The sequence below is a fragment of the Muntiacus reevesi genome, chromosome 3, assembly GCF_963930625.1.
Source record: "Muntiacus reevesi chromosome 3, mMunRee1.1, whole genome shotgun sequence".
Taxonomy (NCBI): domain Eukaryota; kingdom Metazoa; phylum Chordata; class Mammalia; order Artiodactyla; family Cervidae; genus Muntiacus; species Muntiacus reevesi.
In genome coordinates this window covers 175,223,644-175,243,426 of record NC_089251.1, presented here as the reverse complement: position 1 = coordinate 175,243,426, position 19,783 = coordinate 175,223,644, and the positions used below count along the sequence as shown (strand labels likewise).

Genomic DNA, 19,783 nt, shown 5'->3' with positions numbered 1-19,783 from the left:
TCATAATCTTCACAGTATGGATAAGTATTTTAGAAATAAAGCAATGTCTGTCTGTAGGGGAAAGTGAATGCTGAAACTCAAACAGAAATAAATGTAGAGACTCTTAAGACCTTGGCACAGAGAGTGAAATAATGAGTTGTTTTGACAAGTTCAAAAATGTTTCTGCCTCTCCTCTTTCCTATGATTTGACTCCTTCTTTACCTTATATTGATTTGTTCCTCATTTCCCTTGCAACAAAATTTACCTTCTTGTAAACATATCATATGATATTCTTTCCACAAAGACTATTTCTAGAGCTTCTGCCTTCTTCCTAAATGATTTACAACTTTTTCTTTCCTACCTTTTATTATTCCTCCCTCCACTGAAAAACCAAAAACAAAAATGTGACCAGCACAGACTAATATATTTTCCCAATTACCCAGGGAATGAAGATGAAGATGGGTGTCTAATCCTGCGTGGACAGCCACTTCTGCTGTCCATGGTGAATACTCCCAGGGGTCCTTTCAACTTGACACCTTTGTCTCGAAGTCTTCGTCTCCAGGTGTCTCATAACTGGATGGTTCATCACTGCTCTTCCTGCATCTCCATGTCCCTGTAGGTTGATAGGCTCCTTCCATCCTCTGAGTCTTCCTACATATTCACCTACAGCCGAGAGCCAGGAGACATCTAAGGGGAGAAGCTGAATTCAGTCAACAGAATTAGGAGGAATAAGGCCCATATCATTCTTGACACTAAATCACACTTTATTTTTTAACATTTAAATTCTATCCAACTGGGCATTCCATTCCATTTCAAGTGCTAAGCTTTTTCTCAAAGATAAATTCTAGATCACTTTGTCCTCCTCGTCGTCACAAGCGTTAAGTGCTTTTGGTTCTAAAAGGGGCCATTTGAATGAAACATATGCCTCCTTAGGTAAATTGTATGTCCTCTCTATGGACTGCATTGCAGACTGCAGTGTCCATCTTCTACTTTTTTATCTCCTCTTGAGAAGTCATATTCCTTTTTTGGAAACCATGATTTTTTTGAGAAATTAGAGCGGATTGAGCTGTTTTCTCCTGGCTATTATCAAGGCTCTAAACTATATTCAATGAGCTATCTTCTGATCTGTAGGTCAACTCTTCATAACTCCTTCAGTTTCATGGTTTTAAAAAATGTTCTGTACTCAAATTCAAATCTTATGTTTTATAAATAAGAAAAACAAGGCCTCTAAATTAGGTTAAGTGACCTACATAAGATTACACAGCCAATTTGTGGAAGATAGTGAACAGTACCCAGATATTTATTATTTTCATTTACCACTCCATAAACAAAATAATTTTCCTATAGTTCCACAGATGGGTATGTGGAGATCATGAACATCCACTGAGTATGTTTAAACCCACTTTTGTGTTGGGAAATCTCTCATGTTTGTACAACTATGGCACTTCCATCAGAGGACAGCAGTCCACCAGCATCACGATAAGCTCCTTATCCTCTAGTTAGTAAAGATAGCTGACATTTGCACAGTATTCTACATTCTTCATATAAAGGGTTTTCACACCCATGCTGACATTCTACCCTTACTCTTACCCTATGAATTTGATATTATTAATATTTCTGCTCTATAGATAAAGACTCTAAATATTCCCAAGTAGAAACCTACTTATTGCTTAAGTCATTGCTCGAGTCATATAACTTCACATTCAAGTAGTCCTTGCTTTAGCTTAGGATACATTTAGGCCTCCTGCAAAACTGATAGATATGTCCGTACCCTCTTAGCTGGAGTACCCTGAGAGAGGAGTTCTAATGGTTGAGAAGCAGTAACAGCACAATCTGACTTCATGATTTTGCCCCACCCAGCAGAACTGGCCAAGCATACATATGTGCTTAGAGGTAAGTTTTGATTAAATGGTGCTATAATGATTGGCCCCCAAGTCTTTACAGTGATGAATCCTATGTTGTCATACCCCAGACTTTAAATTTTAAATTGGATTTGAGTAAAAGCAGCTACCATTCCTATTAAATTATTTCTGACAAAACATTTTATAAACAAATAAGCATCTAAATAAATATTTGTTTTAACTTCTAGTTTATGAATCAATTAATGCACACAACTCAGCAATTTTTTCCCCCTCAAGATGACTTTTATTTATACTTTTACATCTTCAAGAAAGTTTTCAGCTATTTATAACTACATTTTATAAAATTGCTTTGCTGCTAGAGCCAACATAAAAGTGCATGTGATTTATCTTCACAATATTTTATCTCTTTCTTTATTCATATGAAGTCTGGCTTCTCAACAGAGCTGTTCTATCATGAGAGGATAGTCTGATAATTCTATTGAAGTATACAAAAATATGAATATTTTTTAAAATAAAAAATAAATATACTGAGGGCAGTTTTCAATGTACATTTTGCTAGTGGTGCACATTAATGGTTTGTGCTAATCCTGAGAAGAGACTCATATGTGGTCACCTGACTTGAAAATAAATAAAATCTCTCACTGCTCTAAGGTACCCAATGTAGAGAGAAATTTATACTCAAAGCATTTGAAAAATCACCAGTATATCATTAATAGAAACATTCTTTGCATAGAGCCATCAAGAAATCCCATCAGCATGGAGTTGTGAGCATTAAAGAATCACCTGGGTGAGGCACAGAAAGATGGCACCCCAAACAGACCAGGGGGAGAAGGATCGCCTGGGCAGAACCTCAAAGAGAGTGGGGTCTGGCCTAGGCGTTGCTCACCCACCCCGCCTCCCCTACCATCCCTCCTGTGAGTATTCTGCATCCACATGCTGCCCGTGAAAGTCACCTCCTAAACATCATTTCATCTCTGCTCTAGTCCTCACCTCTCCTTTAGATGCTAGTCCTGGAGGCAACTGCTCTCAACTTCCTGACTCCTTAGAAAGCAGTCTGTGCAATGAAGTTCTCCAAGGGGTTCATGATTGATCATTTGGTCAACTGATCATTTGCACCTGATCACAGACTCCCCATGAAATGCGATGCTTTGGCCCGAAGTCTTAGCCCAAAGTTCTGGCAAGGGTAGAGAGAGTTTTTGACTGGTGGCCTTGTTAGTTGTGGTAGAGCAAAAAAGCTCTAAAAAATCCAGAGATCTGGATTCAAGACCTGGTTTACCATCAGGCGACTTTCCTCATTTTAGATCTAAAAGCCACTTGCCTTGCCCTCATGTTTCCATCTAAGAAATGAAGACTTACAGGTTGTTTTATGAGAGAAAAAAGTAAACTGCATTATTTATATTACTGCCAGCATTACAGGAGTTTAAAATCATGTTTGCATCTAGTGCATTTGTAATGCTTTCACATATTAATAATACCAAATGTACAAGCAAATCAGGATAAATTAATATTCATCCTTTTTTTGGTTTCTTTTAAAAGCAAAAGATTCATATATAATGAATACTGTCAAATGTATGTCTTGGTCTTACAGTTGACTCTTGTTAAAGGACTATGCTTAGTCATTCAGTCATGTCCAACTCTCTGGGACTCCATGGACCGTATTGCCCGGCTCCTCTGTCCATGGAATTCTGCAGGTAAGAATACTGGAGTGGGTTGCCATTTCCTTCTCCAGGAGATCTTCCCAACCCAGGGATCGAACCTGAGTCTCCTACATCATAGGTGGATTCTTTATACCGTCTGAGCCACCCAGGACTAGGAAGACGCAGATGCATGGAAATGAGGAGCTTGTGTCCTGCGTCTCCCCAGCTCCTTCTGTAGCCAGGGGTGGATGCAGGGCACAGTGGACTTGGCAGAGCTTGCCAGGCAGTGGAGAGTCTACCCGCAAGCTCTGCTGGCTCCCAGGCCTGTTCCTTCCCCAGCTGTGCAGTTCAAAACTGCTGATTCATGCTCCTGCTCCCAGCCTAATGACCATGAACACGCTCTGATTTTTTTCTTCAGGCACATTTTCTTGGTAACCAGGCAGATGATGTGCTAATGCAAATTGGCAGACTTGAACTGAAAGTACAGAGGCTGGATCTGCCATGTGGAAGAACAAAAGACAAAAGAAACTTCCAGGCTGCCCTTCTGCCTTGGGTTTCCATCTCTGGCACACAATCAGTGCTCAACAGAGACGTGGTATTCAGGGGAGACCTGTGGTAACCGCTAGGATTTTAAAACACCATGAGCCATCACTCTTTTCCTTGAAAATAAATTTTCCTTGAGCCCTTTTAGTAACCTTGCTTTCAGAGACTCCCCTGCTAATTTCTCTCTTTGTGTGGAATAGCTCTGGGTCAGCAGCCTCTACTGAATTCAGTGAGGCAGAAAGTCCAAATTTGCCTTTTCTCAAAATCCATCTTGGCCCCAACCTGGCCGCATCTCGCTTCTGAGTCATATAGCAAAGGTTCATTGGAGGTCACCTTAATTCCATGGACTAATTTGGAGCTTTAATGTATGGCTGTTGAAGTAATGTTTAATCTCTTCTTGTCAGCTGGCTGGATGATACAATAATATTGTCCTGTGTTGCTGCACAAGTGATTAAAGAACAAGAGCAGAGTGAGGCCTGCTTTTCTGCTGCTGTCTCACAGGCAAGCACAGAAGATATTGCAGAAAGAACAAGCCTTCTGCAACATACAGATATTCCCAGAAAGACAATTCCAAATCCAGCTTATTGCCTGTGTTTTCACTGCACTGCTGAGTGAAATGCCAGGCTGTGGGCTCCTGCTTTATTAAGGTTCTCTTCTAGCTGACTGAGACTCACCTATTTTCTGACCATGGACTTGGAATTTGTTGTAAAGTGAGGGAACTAATGTGAACCAATTGAAATTCTGCAAACAAATTCAGCTCAGATTTGCAGTTGTTGTTTCTATTCTGAAATGAGCTTTTTCTTTATTATCCAGGAACTTGTCAGTTAGGTGGGTTGGGGTGAGTCTATTTTAAGATGTTAAAACTGGTAAATAAATCACCTTGGGTAATTTCATGCTGAAAGCGAAACCTCCTGTTGATGAAAAGGAAGATGTTTGGTTTCGATTGGAAAGGTCACGGTCGGTTGCTCTGCTAAGCTGATTTTTAAAATGATATGGTGATAGGCACAGGAAAGGATAGAAAATCCTTACAAAGCAAAATGAAGATGAGGCTTTTTCTCATCACAGGGAGTAACATTCAAACCAAAGTCCTAAGAAGGAGATCATTTTAAGATCAGAGAATTAAAGGTTGACTCTAATGAGTTTGACTTTTTCTTAACAGGTTATAACTGGTTGTTTCCTTAATCAGTTAGGCACCTAGAACAATCTTGAGACAGTTATTACCACTCTATAATAAAAATACTAGCAATCAAAATTTTTATTTTTTCCTCTGTTCTGCAGAATGCCAAATCTTAATATCATCCAAATAACTAAATGCCTACTTTACCTTTTGAAGTGATCCACAGCTAATAGTATACCATAAACCTGCATTGTTGATAAGGATGGTTGTCAGATTAGCCCTAGAGATCTCATTGGATGAAGAGCCAGGAGGAAACAGCAACTGCAATCCCTCCAAGTCCCTAAGGCTGTCAATAAGTGGCACTGTGGGCGGTATCTGAAAGCCAATCACCATGAACCTGGAGTGTTCTAAGCACCATCCACAAGGAGTATCCGGAAGATTAAGGGGGAAAATTATATTAAAATTAATATCTCCACTATACAGATGAAAAAAAAAAATGAGCACATCAGTAACACCTCCCTATTCCGACAATCAACTGAACTTGAATCCATTTTTTCTATACTTGTGCCTTAAATTGGACATCTATCAGACCATGACACTTCTTTTGGCCTAGGGAAAAGAAGAAATAGAAAATTGGATAAACAAGCACAAAAGCTGCATTCTGAGGTTAAAGAGAAATCCAAGTTGACACAATAGGAGCAATTTTCCAATGACCTGTTGTTTGAAGATTGAGGAGTAGACATGGGTTCCAGGGAAGCACCAAGAAATGAGTTCCATTTAAAAAGTAATGCTTGACTCAGAGCAAGGATATTGAAAAAATTCTGAAAAGTTGATCGTTACATGTGTTTCCTTTTTCTGGGTTAACAAAGGAATTAAGTTCCCTATTCTTCCCCACTAAAGGAAAGTAAATTCACCTCTTCACAAGTGTGTTCTCATATTCCAAGTGGTTGAACAGCAACAACTGATTAACATGGAAATGGTCAAAACAGCATGTGTTTCATAATTCAAAAACATGACCAAGGGAAGAAAAATGTCTTGGATTGAAATCGTGCTTGTTTTCAGACAGAATATGTGAGAAGAGAAACAATAATAAAGGCAAAGATTAGGAAAATATGGAAACGATGGCAATAAAAGTGGACAGGGTAGACCTACCTTTGGCCTGGGAGCATTGACCTCTCTGATTTTGCTCTTGACAATGGCTACCTTGAGACCTTCTGTGCCCAAGTCCAATGAATTCATTGTTTCCTGGAAGCTCTTGTTACCATGAGAGTATTGGAGCTGTGGCCTAGCTCCATTCAGAAATCCCCACTCCATGTCCAGCTCATAAAATATGTAGAAATATAACAACTGAAACAGCCCACTAGGTAAGCGTTATTAAAATTAACTCTGGAGAACTGACCAAGATGTGAGAAAGAGAAAGTACTTATTGAGCATTTTATTGAGCAAGTACTATATGTCAGTTATCATACCAGAAACTCCAACCTGTTTTCTAATTGAATATTCTCAAGAAGCATGTAGGCTATGGAAGTATACTAGAAACTGAGAATCAGCGAGGTTCAGTTACTTCCCCAAGATAATACAGTTGTAAGTGAAATGACTGGGATTCATTTCCACATGGGTTTTAATTTCCAACTAATACAGATACAAGTTTATTAGTTGGAAATTGAAATGGACATGAGTTTGAGCAAACTCTGGGAGATAATGAAGGACTGGGAAGCCTGGCGTGCTGCAGTCCATGGGGTTGCAAAGAGTCAGACGAGACTTAGAGGCTGAACAGCAAAGATACAAGTGGAATTTCAGCACATATAATGCTTGTATGCAAATATTTCAAAATGTATGATAATTACTAACATCATTGTTATAAAATTGCAATGAATCATCCCAGGCCAAAACTTAATGAGGCAAAATTTCCCATTGATGCATCTATCATTTTAAGTACAGTGAGATATTAACAACAAATTCTCAGTGAGGAAGTTGGGGAAGAGGAGTACTTCAGAATCACTGGCACAACCTGTTTGAGCATGTGTCTGATGCCTATCTCCTCCCCAGTCCACTTCGCTTCTGTTGGCAAATGTTATTGGGAGAATGTGTTCTTAAGTCTTAGAAATGTTGGGTCAGGAAAAAAATATATTGTGACATCACTTTGTATATGTTCACACAAGTAAATGTTTTTATGCTTTCATTATCTTCAAGTAAAGGAATTTCTAAGTAAATACATTCTCAAGTTTTTTGGATTGTTATCTTTCGGTGGGCTTCCCAGGTGACTCAGGGGTATAGAATCTGCCTGCAATTCCAGAGACATGGGTCCAATTCCTGGGTTGGGAAGATCTCCTGGAGAAGGAAATGACAACCCACTTCAGTATTTCTGCCTGGAAAATACCATGGTCAGAGGAGCCTGGCGGGCTACAGTCCATGGGGTCACAAAAGAGTCAGACACAGGGACTAAAACAACAGCAATACGATGGTAGTTCATTTGTGTCACACAGAATTTTACATGTAAACAATATTCTCATAAATATGAATGTTCACATCTCTCATTTGTTTCCCTGACATATTCTGCATGTACATGTATACTAACAGTGCCGTTAATGTACTGACTTCAGATTAGATCAAAAATAGAGAAAATTAGTCCGTAAGAAAATGTCAAAACCCCTAAAAATGGTATAGCAAGTGATTTCAATGGATCTGGCTACTATTATTATCTCTTCATTAATTTATTCGTCTATTTACTACTGAGTGTCTACAATAAGCCAAGTGGTTGGCTTTTACCAGCTTAAGTAGAATTTACCCCATTGTTGAGACAATTAATAAGGTTATGTTGGAGAAATCTCTTTCATAACAAGGACGCATTAACTGATTCTGAAGATGTTTGAAATTACTAGAGTAATTGTTGGTTCACTCTTGAGTGACTCTGTGCTTATTGGAGATAAAGCATTCATGCTTTTCAGGTGACACTTTCCAGATGTCAGCAATTAGTAATAATTATTAGCAATAATTTAAATCACTATCATTTATCTTGCTATATAGGTTGAAAGTTGAATAATATTGGGTTGTTTAAACTCTAATGGAAGCAAAATGAAATGGACCCTCTAAACACCACCTACTTAATGGTGCTACTTGGGGAATTCATAGTAAAACTCATCCATGAGGGAATCGATACCAGTAGCATGCACTGTATACTACTCAGGACCCCAGAAGAATGGGAATACATAAGGGAATGGCAACCTTAAGAGCTGCACCCAACTCTCAGTTTGCAAGTTCACTCAGCTCTCTGAATTACAGCTTCTTCACCTGCAATAATAATGACTTTGCTGATATCATTGGGATATTACAAAGATCAAATAATCTAGGGTCAATGAAAATGCTGCAGACGCTGTAAAATGATATGTTAATATAAAATACTAGTTTTGTGAAAATGCTTCAGGAACAGTAAAATGAAATATTAACATAAAGCATTAGCTTTGCAATTAGACCTTAAAATTCTATTTTTCACTTTATAAACATATTTAGGTTAATTTAACATAATCTACTTGCTCATTGTAAGCAATCTACAAGATTCAAAGAGGAAGTAATGTTATATAAAGGCAAAGATTCAAGACTGGAATTGGTTAAATTTGAATTCCAGTCACAGAACTTATTGGCCAAGAGTCCTTAGCTATGTTGACTCTCTGAACCTGTTACTTCATCTATAAATCCCACATGACAATACCTACCTATGTCAAAGGATAGAGTATATGCAAAGGATGAGGTTCAGTCGCTTACTATGTAGATGCAATTAATGAGAATTACTTCCATCCAGTCTCATCTATGGCAAATAGATGGGGAAACAATGGAAACAGGGACAGACTATTTTCTTGAGCTCCAAAATCACTGCAGATGGAGACTGCAGCCATGAAATTAAAAGACGCTTGCTCCTTGGAAGAAAAGTTATGACCAACCTAGACAGCATATTAAAAAGCAAAGACTACTTTGCTGACAAAGGCCCGTCTAGTCAAAGCTATAGCTTTTCCAGTAGTCATGTATGGATGTGAGAGTTGGACCTTAAAGAAGGCTGAGGGCTGAAGGATTGATGTTTTTGAACTGTGGTGTTGGTTCTCCAACACAGTCAGAAGAGTCTTCTGACTCGATAGTCCCTTGGCCTGCAAGGAGATCCAATCAGTCTATCATAAAGGAAATCGGTCCTGGGTGTTCATTGGAAGGACTGATGTTGAAGCTGAAACTCCAATCCTTTGGCCACCTGATGCAAGGAACTGACCCATTAGAAAAGACCCTGAGGCTGGGGAAGATTGAGGGCAGGAGGAGAAGAGGGCGACAGAGGATGAGATGGTTGGATGGCATCACCGATTCGATGGACATGAGATTGAGCAAGCTCTTGGAGATGGTGAAGGACAGGGAAGCCTGGCTTCCCGCAGTCCATGGGGTCGCAAAAAAGTCAGACATGACTGAGCAAATAAACAACAACAACAACTTCTGTTACTGCCAAGTTATAATAGTCCTTATTCTTTTCACTAACCATAGTTACAAATGTCCATACGGCTCAAAGATTGTATCATATTCTTCTAGTTTTGCGGTCTGTTTATTTTGCTTTTCTGATCTCCTCCCAAAAGCAGGGAATTTGCCACCACCATAATTGTGATGCAATTGTACTGGGTGGGTCATTAACAAGTGAGTATTACAGGTATTTTTTGTGCTAGAGGCTACGTCCCACAGAGATATGTGAACAGCGAGTCTGGTTTGAAAGGTAAAACAAGGAGAAGGTCATGCATGGTTGGAGACATGTGCTTGTTAAGGTGCCTCTTATCAAGGTTACAGCCTGAGTTTTGTATTTTACATTTTCTTTTTCTTGAAATAAGTGTTTTGAAAACTATTATCCCACCTGGAGGAATCTGGTAATTGGTAAAAGGAAGGCCTGTCTGAGAAACAAAAACAGTGCTGCGAAGAATCTAATTTAGTATCTTGACTTTTATTCATTTTTAGTATAGAATTTCATGGCTCATCAAGGAGTAAGCCAGTCTATCATAAGAAGGTGTCTTTTTGTTCATTTTAGAAATGTTCCTGCTGTTATTGTGTGTGTGTGTGTGTTTGAAAATTCAACACAATTTACACAGAAGAGGACTGACGCTCTGTTCTCTTTCCCCTCCTCCTGTCCAAGTTCATTGTCTTTGCCCTGAAAATCCCTCTCACAGTTTTACCAGTTCCTTCCTGCAGCCCACATTGAGTGTCATAGCTTAGTAACAATCATCATTTCACATTAAATTTATAGTTCAGCTAATATGATGGAATGATCTACATGCCAGAATCTCTTAATTTCTTTTCCTTTCCTTTACACAACTGCAGACTGGAACCAAATGCTCAGTCAAATATCTTTGTTATATAACTGACGGGAGGTGAGTGTTTTCCTGTTTCTCTTTTCTCGCTCACCCTTATTCTCTGTGTCCCTCTCTATTTATAGAACCAGCTTTAATCATAATTTACCAGTGTGCTGAGGGCACATCAGTGATCGTCCAGATGGCTCAAACCCACCCGTGAGAATACATTTCCTTTCACATTTGATCTTAGAATAGCCAATATGTTGCTAGCAAGCACTAAGCAGTTGTTTAGACAGTTGATCTGTCTCTTTGCAGTTAGTTTCCATTCACCTGCTTTATGATCATGAATACTAATATTCCTTGATATTATATGTCCCCTATGCATCTCTGTATTTTCCCCTTTTAGATTTTCCTTTATGCTTAATCTGTGGGTCAATATGAGGGAAGCCTTTAATTAAAATATTAAAATACACACACATATATGTGTTATTATTTAAATAAGCTTTTCCTTCCAACATATGTTACAGATTCTGTAATGAAAGTCTTAAACTTAATGTCAAAGAGTGCTGGGTATTTATTCTAAAAGCATTTCTGAGAAAGTGAAAACTATATCTATAAATAAACGAAGAGAAAGATGGGGAAGAGAAAGGTATTCTATTTCACATGTTCTTCCATTTCCTATGAACAAATTCACTGCCAAAGTGTTTTAAATAGTTATATAATAGTTATATAATACCAATTTGGTTACTGTAACCAAGTGCTCATTCTATCAGTGCAGATTCTGCATTACTTTCACTTCAGAATAATGGTAAACAAATGCTCCAGAATGATGCTAAGAACTGTAAACAAGTCAGTGATGACAAGGTGTTTATTATTAATGGTAATTTGCATATACATAGTAAATATCATATGTATATATTGTAGGGAGCAGTATATGATAAAAGATTCTCATCCTATCACTTTTTCTGATCTAAAACCAATTAAACAAAACAGAATAATATTTTATTATAGGTAAAAATATTCTCTCTAGCTTGTTTGAATTGTCATTTTTTTATTGGGCCATATTGGAACCATGTACACGGAAATACTATGAAAATTCTAACCAAATTTAAGAATGTTATGATATTTATGTTCATATGTAAGGAAATATAAAAGTTTTAGTTTTCAGTGCTACTCTAAGTGTCCTTGGTAATTCTGTTCTCTACTATTTACTCACTTATTTTTTCACCTGATGTACCTCCTTTGTCCAGCACTATGAATGTGTTTTGGGGGTGGGAGTAGGTAAAAAGAAAATTAAAGCAATGCTGAGAAAATTTCAAATGAATGGGGAGATGAAGCACTCTGCTTCATATGGTGATTATCTTGGTTCCTTCCACGTAGGAAGAGGGTCAGAGTTGATGTAGATAAAAACAGAATGTAGATGGTTTTCAATGCTATACTCAGGAACTTGGATTTTGTCCATTTTCTACAGGTAAATGGGAAAACTGATATTTTTTTGAGCAGTTAAGTATCACATGTTATTGAGATTTCCTTACATATTTACAATAACCAGTATGAAGGGTATCATAAGAGAGTGTGAAACTATAGACAAATACATTAGGAGACCATAGGCATAGTCAAGGTGACAGATGAGAAGGGCCTGAATTAAGACTAGAAAAGTAGGAATTTAAGTAGATACAATTTACAAGACTTAGGAATGATTAAATATCAAAATCAGAAGAAAGATACAAGGCTAGGTTGACTCTTGGCTTTTTGGCTTGAACGGCTTGCTGAACTTCTAAAATCAGGAATGCAGGAGGAAAGGTAGGTTTGTGGAAGACAATGAGGTCAGTTCTGGACATGTGAAGTATATGAAACATGTCTCCGAGGCAGACAGTTGAGACACATACGTCTTAAGCTCAGGAGGGAGAGACCTAAGATGGATAAAAAAATTTCTTGGGCAGATTTGATAGTCATCGGCATAGGTGACTCTTGAGACTCAGAGAGAAATGAGCTTGCCCACAAAGGCTCACTGGAGGAAAATCAGAGCCCTGGAGAATACAAACACTTAATCCATCATTAGAAGAAGAGAAATTAGGAAAGGAGGAATTTTCAGATAGGACAGAGGACTACCAGGAGAGAATCATGATTCGGAAGGGAAGGGAAAAAGCAATTTCAAAATTAAATAAGATAAGGACTGAATGATAACATTGTCTTTGCCCATAATTATGTCATTGGTAAACTTTGCCAGAGCTAATTAGTATGGTAGATTGCAGAGGCTATGACCAGTAAAATTTAATATGCACCAATTTTATCAATGTATCAAGTCATCACTTCTAAACATTACACAGAAATAATTTATTCAAAAGAATAGTTCATTTAAAAATGAAAAAGTGTTTGCATATGCAACATTGAAAATTGATTTTGAAATTATATTTTCCAGATGAAAATTCCTTCAAGTTAAAAAAAAGTCTGATTAAAATAATTGTATTTTGGGAATATGAACCCCCACATTTGGCCATCACACGTCAGCTGAAGCAGGACCAGCTCTCCTGCTGTACAAAACTAGAAAGGTAAACAAACATAAAATAATGTTTTCAGACATTAGACATCAGGCAACATAAGGCAGTCTCTCCAAAGGAGGGACACAAGAAAAATGTAATCCTTGTGATGTGTGAGGAAGAGACTTTTTCTGGATATCATGATGAGCAATAGCAATACAGAGTGCCTGATAGTTAAAAAAATTTACAGGATTTTAACAGGTAGAGAAAGGGTCACTGTAATTTGGGAGAATGATATAAAGTGATATGAGGCAAGAAAGCATATGTGCAGCAAACAGTACAATATCACTTGGGTTCATTTCACAGACTTTTGGGGCTAGACTTAAAACATGTTGTTGTTTAGTGACTAAGTCATGTCCGACTGTTTGTGACCCCACAGACTCCTACAGCCCATCAGACTCCTGTGTCCATGAGATTTCCCAGGCAAGAATACTGGAGTGGGTTGCCATTTCCTCCTCCAGGGGATCTTCCCAACCCAGGGATCAAAGCCAGTCTTCTGCATTGGCAGGCAGATTCTTTACCACTGTGCTACTTGGGAAGTCTTTAAGAGACTTAAAACATAGATGATGTCATAACCATGGAGCACCTTCAGCTCCAAGTGAGAGAGTTTGGATTTTATTCCATAAGCAGTTGTTACGTTAATGAAAGTTTCTGAGCATGAGAATAGCAGAGTTAAAAAAAGACTTTGAAATCTTGATCTCATAAAAGCTATTTGGACCAGAGGGAAGAAAGTTTAGTGACAGAGAAGATAGGAAAACCCTGCAATGGTCTGGTATGGTTCTTTGGGAGTGGAAAGAAAGACATAGTGCCCAGAGGAACCTGAGGTTAGAGTCAAAGGACAACAGCCACAAACCTAATCACATTTTCTAAATATTAAGATTAAAAATATATAAGCTACTGCAGACTATACTTTCTAAGCTCAGAAAGAACCTGAGCTGGGGTAGAATTTTACTAGTAAATTCTTACCTATATGAGAAGATAAATATCACTTCCATTTATGCCATGCAGAGACATTACTTTGCCAACAAAGGTCCATCTAGTCAAGGCTATGGTTTTTCCAGTGGTCATGTATGGATGTGAGAGTTGGACTGTGAAGAAAGTTGAGTGCCGAAAAATTGATGCTTTTGAGCTATGTTGTTAGAGAAGACTCTTGAGAGTCCCTGGGACTGCAAGGAGACCCAACCAGTCCATCCTAAAAGAGATCAGTCCTGGGTGTTCATTGGAAGGACTGATGCTGAAGCTGAAACTCCAATACTTTGGCCACCTCATGCGAAGAGATGACTCATTGGAAAAGACCCTGATGCTGGGGAGGGATTGGGGGCGGGAGGAGAAGGGGACGACAGAGGATGAGATGGCTGGATGGCATCACCAACTCGATGGGCATGGGTTTAGGTGAACTCCAGGAGTTGGTGATGGACAGGGAGGCCTGGCGTGCTATGATTCATGGGGTCGCAAAGAGTCGGACAGGACTGAGCAACTGAACTGAACTGGACTGATTGGTATGAAAAGACCTAAATTTAGTCCCAAATATCTGCGCATAAAAATTATTTTAGGAAAGAGTCAGGAAGCCCTCTCCCACAATTTCTAAACTTGAAATTTGTTGTTGTGTTATTTTTAGGCACTCGTTCATGTCCAAATCTTTTGCAACCCCATGGACTGTAACCTGCCAGGCTTCTCTGTTCATGAGATTTTCCAGACAGGAATACTGGAGTGGGTTGCCATTTCCTTCTCCATGGTATCTTCCTGACCCAGAGATTGAACCTGCACCTCCTGCATCAGCAGGCAGATTCTTTACCACGGAGCCACCAGCTAGGTTCAAGCAAATTTATAATGGGAAGCAACTAACATATACATTGCATGTTCACTAAATTTTAATTGAATCTAGAAGTTAGATGATTCCGAAATGATCAGTGCTTATTAAATCAGATATATTTAATGATATCCATAGTTTTTATTATTTTGCTCTCAACATGAAATTTGACTAATGTATTTTTCTCTCCTCAATTAACCAAAGTTCATGTACACATATCTCTGAGGTAGCTTCTAATCCCCTGTGTTTCTCTAGCGAATGTTGTCAAGGGACTAAGGCAGACAAGAATTTGATGTGTTGTGATTTTACAGCAGCAAACAAACCACAGTAGAGAAAGCAGCAATTAACACTGTGAATTTGTTAACACCACAATTGATATAAAAGAATTTTTATGACAACCAGCCTGAAGAAAGACTTTCTAATTCCATGCTAGTCTTCTTTAAACAAACAAACAAAAAAATCAAAGCAAACAAACAAAAATGCTCAATAAATGACTAGTCAAGACAGCCAGGATTATTCTGAATACTTTCAGAGTTTGTTCATTTGGCTGAATGCAAAGAATATGCCCTCTTCCATGCGTGCATTTGTTCAGCAAGCATATGCAAAGCACTGCTCTCCTGGAGACTGCAGTGGTTTGAAGTGAATGAGATCAGAGTCTGCCACAAAGGTAAGAAGAACATGCACTCATACGGCTTCAGAAAATACTATAGGCAATATTACAAGCAAAAGATTCCCTTAAATCATCCCCCCATGCTTGCAAACAATGATTTTCAAACATTGTGGAATGGAACAAATCCATAAAATCCTAAAGTTTTTGTTTTAGTACTTATATAAAAGTTTGTAAATTTTAAATATTTCCCCTGCCTGGTGCAAATGCCATCTCGTTAAGAACTAATATTGCACAAATCTAGTGAGCATTTACTGTCTGACAGATACAACTGTGGTAAGAGCTGCCCCTTCCTGGATAAAATCAGTCTAATGGTTGGACACCTATTCTCAGGTGGTATTAGTGGTAAAGAACCTGCCTGACAATGCAGGAGAGGTAAGAGATGTGGGTTTGATCCCTGAGTTGGGAAGATCCCCTGGAGGAGGAAATGGCAACCCACTCCAGTATTCTTGCCTGGGAGATCCCATGGACAGAGGAGACTGGAGGGCCACAGTCCCTAGGGTCACAAAGAGTCAGACACGACTGAAGCCGACTTATCATGCATGCGTACCTTGTAAACCAAGTGGGGATGGGTGGGCTATGACAGTACCAGCTGCTTAGTCTGAGGCGGGAGAGGTAATGGTTAACAGACATAACACATAGGATTACACTGCTGTGAGGCACGTGTGCGCTCATGTTAAATCGCTTCAGTTGTGACTGACTCTTTGCAAGGCTTTGGTCTGTAGCCCATCAGGCTCCTCTGTCTATGGGATTCTCCAGGCAAGAATACTGGGCACATGATCTAACAGAGATGTGTGCGTTAGTCAAAGAATATCTGATTGACTTTAGCTGGGTGGTGAGCAAGATCAGAGAGAAGACATGTCTGAGGAGACAGCTCCTAAAAATTGGTTGGTCACCAGGCAGCAAAAAAGTTATAGTAGGTGGTTACTGCAATATTTTGATTTCCAAAGCATTCAAAAGTACATCAAAAGGGTAAAATGTTTGAAGCATTTTAAATAAAGAATAAAATATTTCATTTTACTATTAAAATATTTCAAGAAATTATCCAACTAATTGATCACAGGCTCTTTTCTCCCATGAGTTTGAATTGCTAACAAGTCAACCACAATCCACCAAGTATCGTGAGAAATGGGGGAAGAGGGCTTTGCTGCAGGAAGTAGTGGGGAGAGTAGCTCCCATTAGGTAGTATTTTTTTTTGTTTTTGCTTATATCCTTTCATTGAGCTTTCAAAACAACTCTGGTTGGTGCTTTGCCCATTTTACAGATGAGAAAATAGAGGTCTAAAGAATTGTCACCAGGAAGTATACATCTAAAATCTGAATCCAGACAACTTTGTCTGATTTCAAAGTTCATGCTCTTTATTACAGGGTATTCTTTGCTTCATTCACCTTGACCTTTTCTCACTCTAACCTCTTCAGGAAATACAGATACAAAAGTTCCATCAGGGACCTAAAAGAGCTACCTGCAGCAATACTTAGCAAACCTTTGCTCAAGATTGGACAGCGGAACCTTTGGGAGAAAAGTCAGTGGATTACCAACTCTCTCTCCCTCCTCCTGCTTTCTCTCAGTCTTGGTAAAATTTGGAGCAAGGTGTTCCTCTTGCTGCTGTGGTCTTCAGCCCCAGAGATCTGATAAGGATCAGAGGACCAGGGAGGACAGTGGAAAACGAGCTACTAAGAACTAGGCTTTGTGTAAGGTTTTAAGAGAAAGGAGAAAAGATCTTGAGGCTTCTACTTTGCCCATCTTTGCTTCTCTAGGCAGAAGGTAAAGAAGGTTCCAAAGCAAAAGCGCCAGGTAGGAAAAAGTATGAACTTACTTGTATTAGCACCTAAGCACAATCGGAAGTGGCTGGATGAAGCACAGGACTGGTAGAGCTGAGGGATCCAGGGTGTGCATCGTCAGAGGGAGGGACAGCTGTAGCAGCAGATACACGCAGCCAGTCTTCCCAATCAGGGAAATTCATGAGAAGGATGCCCATCCCTAGGTCAAGGGTAGACTGTTTTTATCGCTTCTTATCTGGTCTCTTGGAGGCTTCCCTGGTGGCTCAGGGTGGTAAATAACTCATCTGCCAATGGAGGGACCATGTCTTCCATCCCTGGGTTAGGAAGATCCCCTGGAGAAGGAAATGGCAACCCCCTCCAGTGGACAGAGAAGCCTGGTGGGCTATGGTCCATGGGGTCACAAAAAAGTCAAACACGACTGAGCGACTAACAACAATTTGAGCTCTTTCTCCAGCATTCTCTCTCTCTTCTTAACCAGGACCAAGACACTGTTCTGAAGCCTTCAACAGCTTCTTTTTGTTCACAGAATGACCCATGCATCAGGCAGGCATTCTGTATGCTCTATGGGGTGGCACAACTTCTTTCAAACTAGCATCTTACTCTTGCAACATGTGCTGTCCACCACATTAAATTGGGGTATGTTCCGCTTCTAAACATTTTTTGTCCTTTCCCACCTCCATGTTTTCACTCTCTGTATTACCTCTACCCAAAATTTCTCTTTTATTTCCCACTCTCCTGTTCTCTCTGAACCTTATACACAGTATAGAGCACACAGAAGTTGCCCCATGGAAACTGCATGGGGGTTACACACTCATGTCTTATCTCCTTTATATATATTCTATAAATTCTTGAAGGCCAATAAAATATCCAAAAAATCCATTATTCCAAGGCATAATTCCTTGTACATAATACATAACAAGTAGTCAATATATAATTCATAAATGAAAATGTTAGAAAGAAATGATGACAATATTAACTAAGCAATTCGAAAGGGTCATTTGCCAGCCTCTAGTCGAGTGGCTTCCAAATCCAGGAAACCAAATCCCAAAGAAATTAGTGATCTTAATCTGCATGAGAACTAGTTGAACCACAGTCAGGACTAATAGTAATAGCTAACCTCACTTGATTACCTATCATGTATCTGGCACAGCTATAAGATTTTACTTATTTTGACTTTTTTGACATTTTAACAATAATATGAAGTACTTAAGAGCTCATTTGATAGGCAAATAGAGTCGCACAGAAAGATTGAGTAATACATGCCAAGTCAAATAGCTTTGTAAATAGCAGAATCGAGATTTGCCCAAACTCATACTGATTCCAGAGTACCCATACTTAACCATGACTCCACTCAGTTGAACCTTCTATTAATCCATTATCCATCCTACTATGCCATTTCATCCCCACTTGTTAGTTCAATAGGACATAAAGATATTGGCTGACCCACAATCTTTCTGTAAAAGGAAAGGCTTGGAAAGATCACACACATATCTGTATTCACTGGTAGGTATCACCAATAAAGCTAATAAAAAAATGAAGTTAGTGCAAGCTAACAAGTGATGTGATTCCAGCTGAGAAATGAAGTATAGACCCTACTTAACAAATTTAGTCTTTTGGTCTCTAGTCTTCCTCACAATAGGTAATAAGTAGATCGTTCTTTGCTTAGACATGACTTGGATTATTTTATTGTTGTCTACTTTACTTTGGCCACTTGATGCAATGAACTGACTCATTGGAAAAGACCCTGATGCTGGGAAAGACTGAAGGCAGGAGAAGGGGATGAGGGAGGATAAGATGGTTGGATGGCATCACCGACTCAATGGACATGAGTTTGAGCAAACTCTGGGAGAGGGTGATGGACAGGGAAGCCTGGCATGGAATCACAGAGTCTGACATGACTGAGTGACTGAACTGACTTGAGAAGGAAAACAAATTATACTAATAGTGCTTGTGGAGGTGTTGGGGTTGATGTTTTTGTTGGTCTTGATGGTGGTGGTAACCATATCTTAATTCCAAATTTTTTCTGTGTATGAGTAAGCTTATTTTCTAGAGCTTCAGAAACTAAAGTCTGTCTCAAGGAAGACTGTTTTGAATTGTTTTATGCTTAGTTTTCTCTGCTAATTAAATTCCAGTTTATAATTTATTAGTGTTCCATTTTTGCATTCACTGTATTTCTGTGTGAGCTATTTACAGATTAGAATTTTGAAATTTTCTCAAGGAAATATAACCTTGCCTTTCTGTTAATTATAAGAGCAACTGTGACCACAAGATAATTCTGGAAAGGCAATTAAGTGCTTCAATTTCCTCCAAAGTTGGACATTTGTAGTTAAAATCCACAAGTCTTGGAGATTATTCTTTCCAGACTGCAGCTCATTGGAATCACCCTCTTCACAAGATCTTTTCTCTCAGCCTCTGCTGTCCCAATGTGGCTAAAGAGATTCTCCAAAAATATTAATACTAACTTGCTCCTGTCCCTCCACTTACAGCCCTTCTGTGCTCTCATCCACCATCTTTAACATGACTACCTCTTCACACTTA

The 19,783-nt window shown here is 38.9% G+C and overlaps 1 long non-coding RNA gene across 1 annotated transcript in view; it reads right to left on the bottom strand.

The window, feature by feature from the left end:
* Positions 1–307: 307 nt before the first annotated feature.
* LOC136165174 (uncharacterized) overlaps positions 308–19,783 on the bottom strand; it is a 291,194-nt gene continuing 271,718 nt past the window's right edge. The window contains exon 4 of the long non-coding RNA XR_010662471.1: positions 308–666. This is a non-coding gene — a long non-coding RNA (uncharacterized lncRNA). The remainder of the gene's footprint in view (positions 667–19,783) is intronic.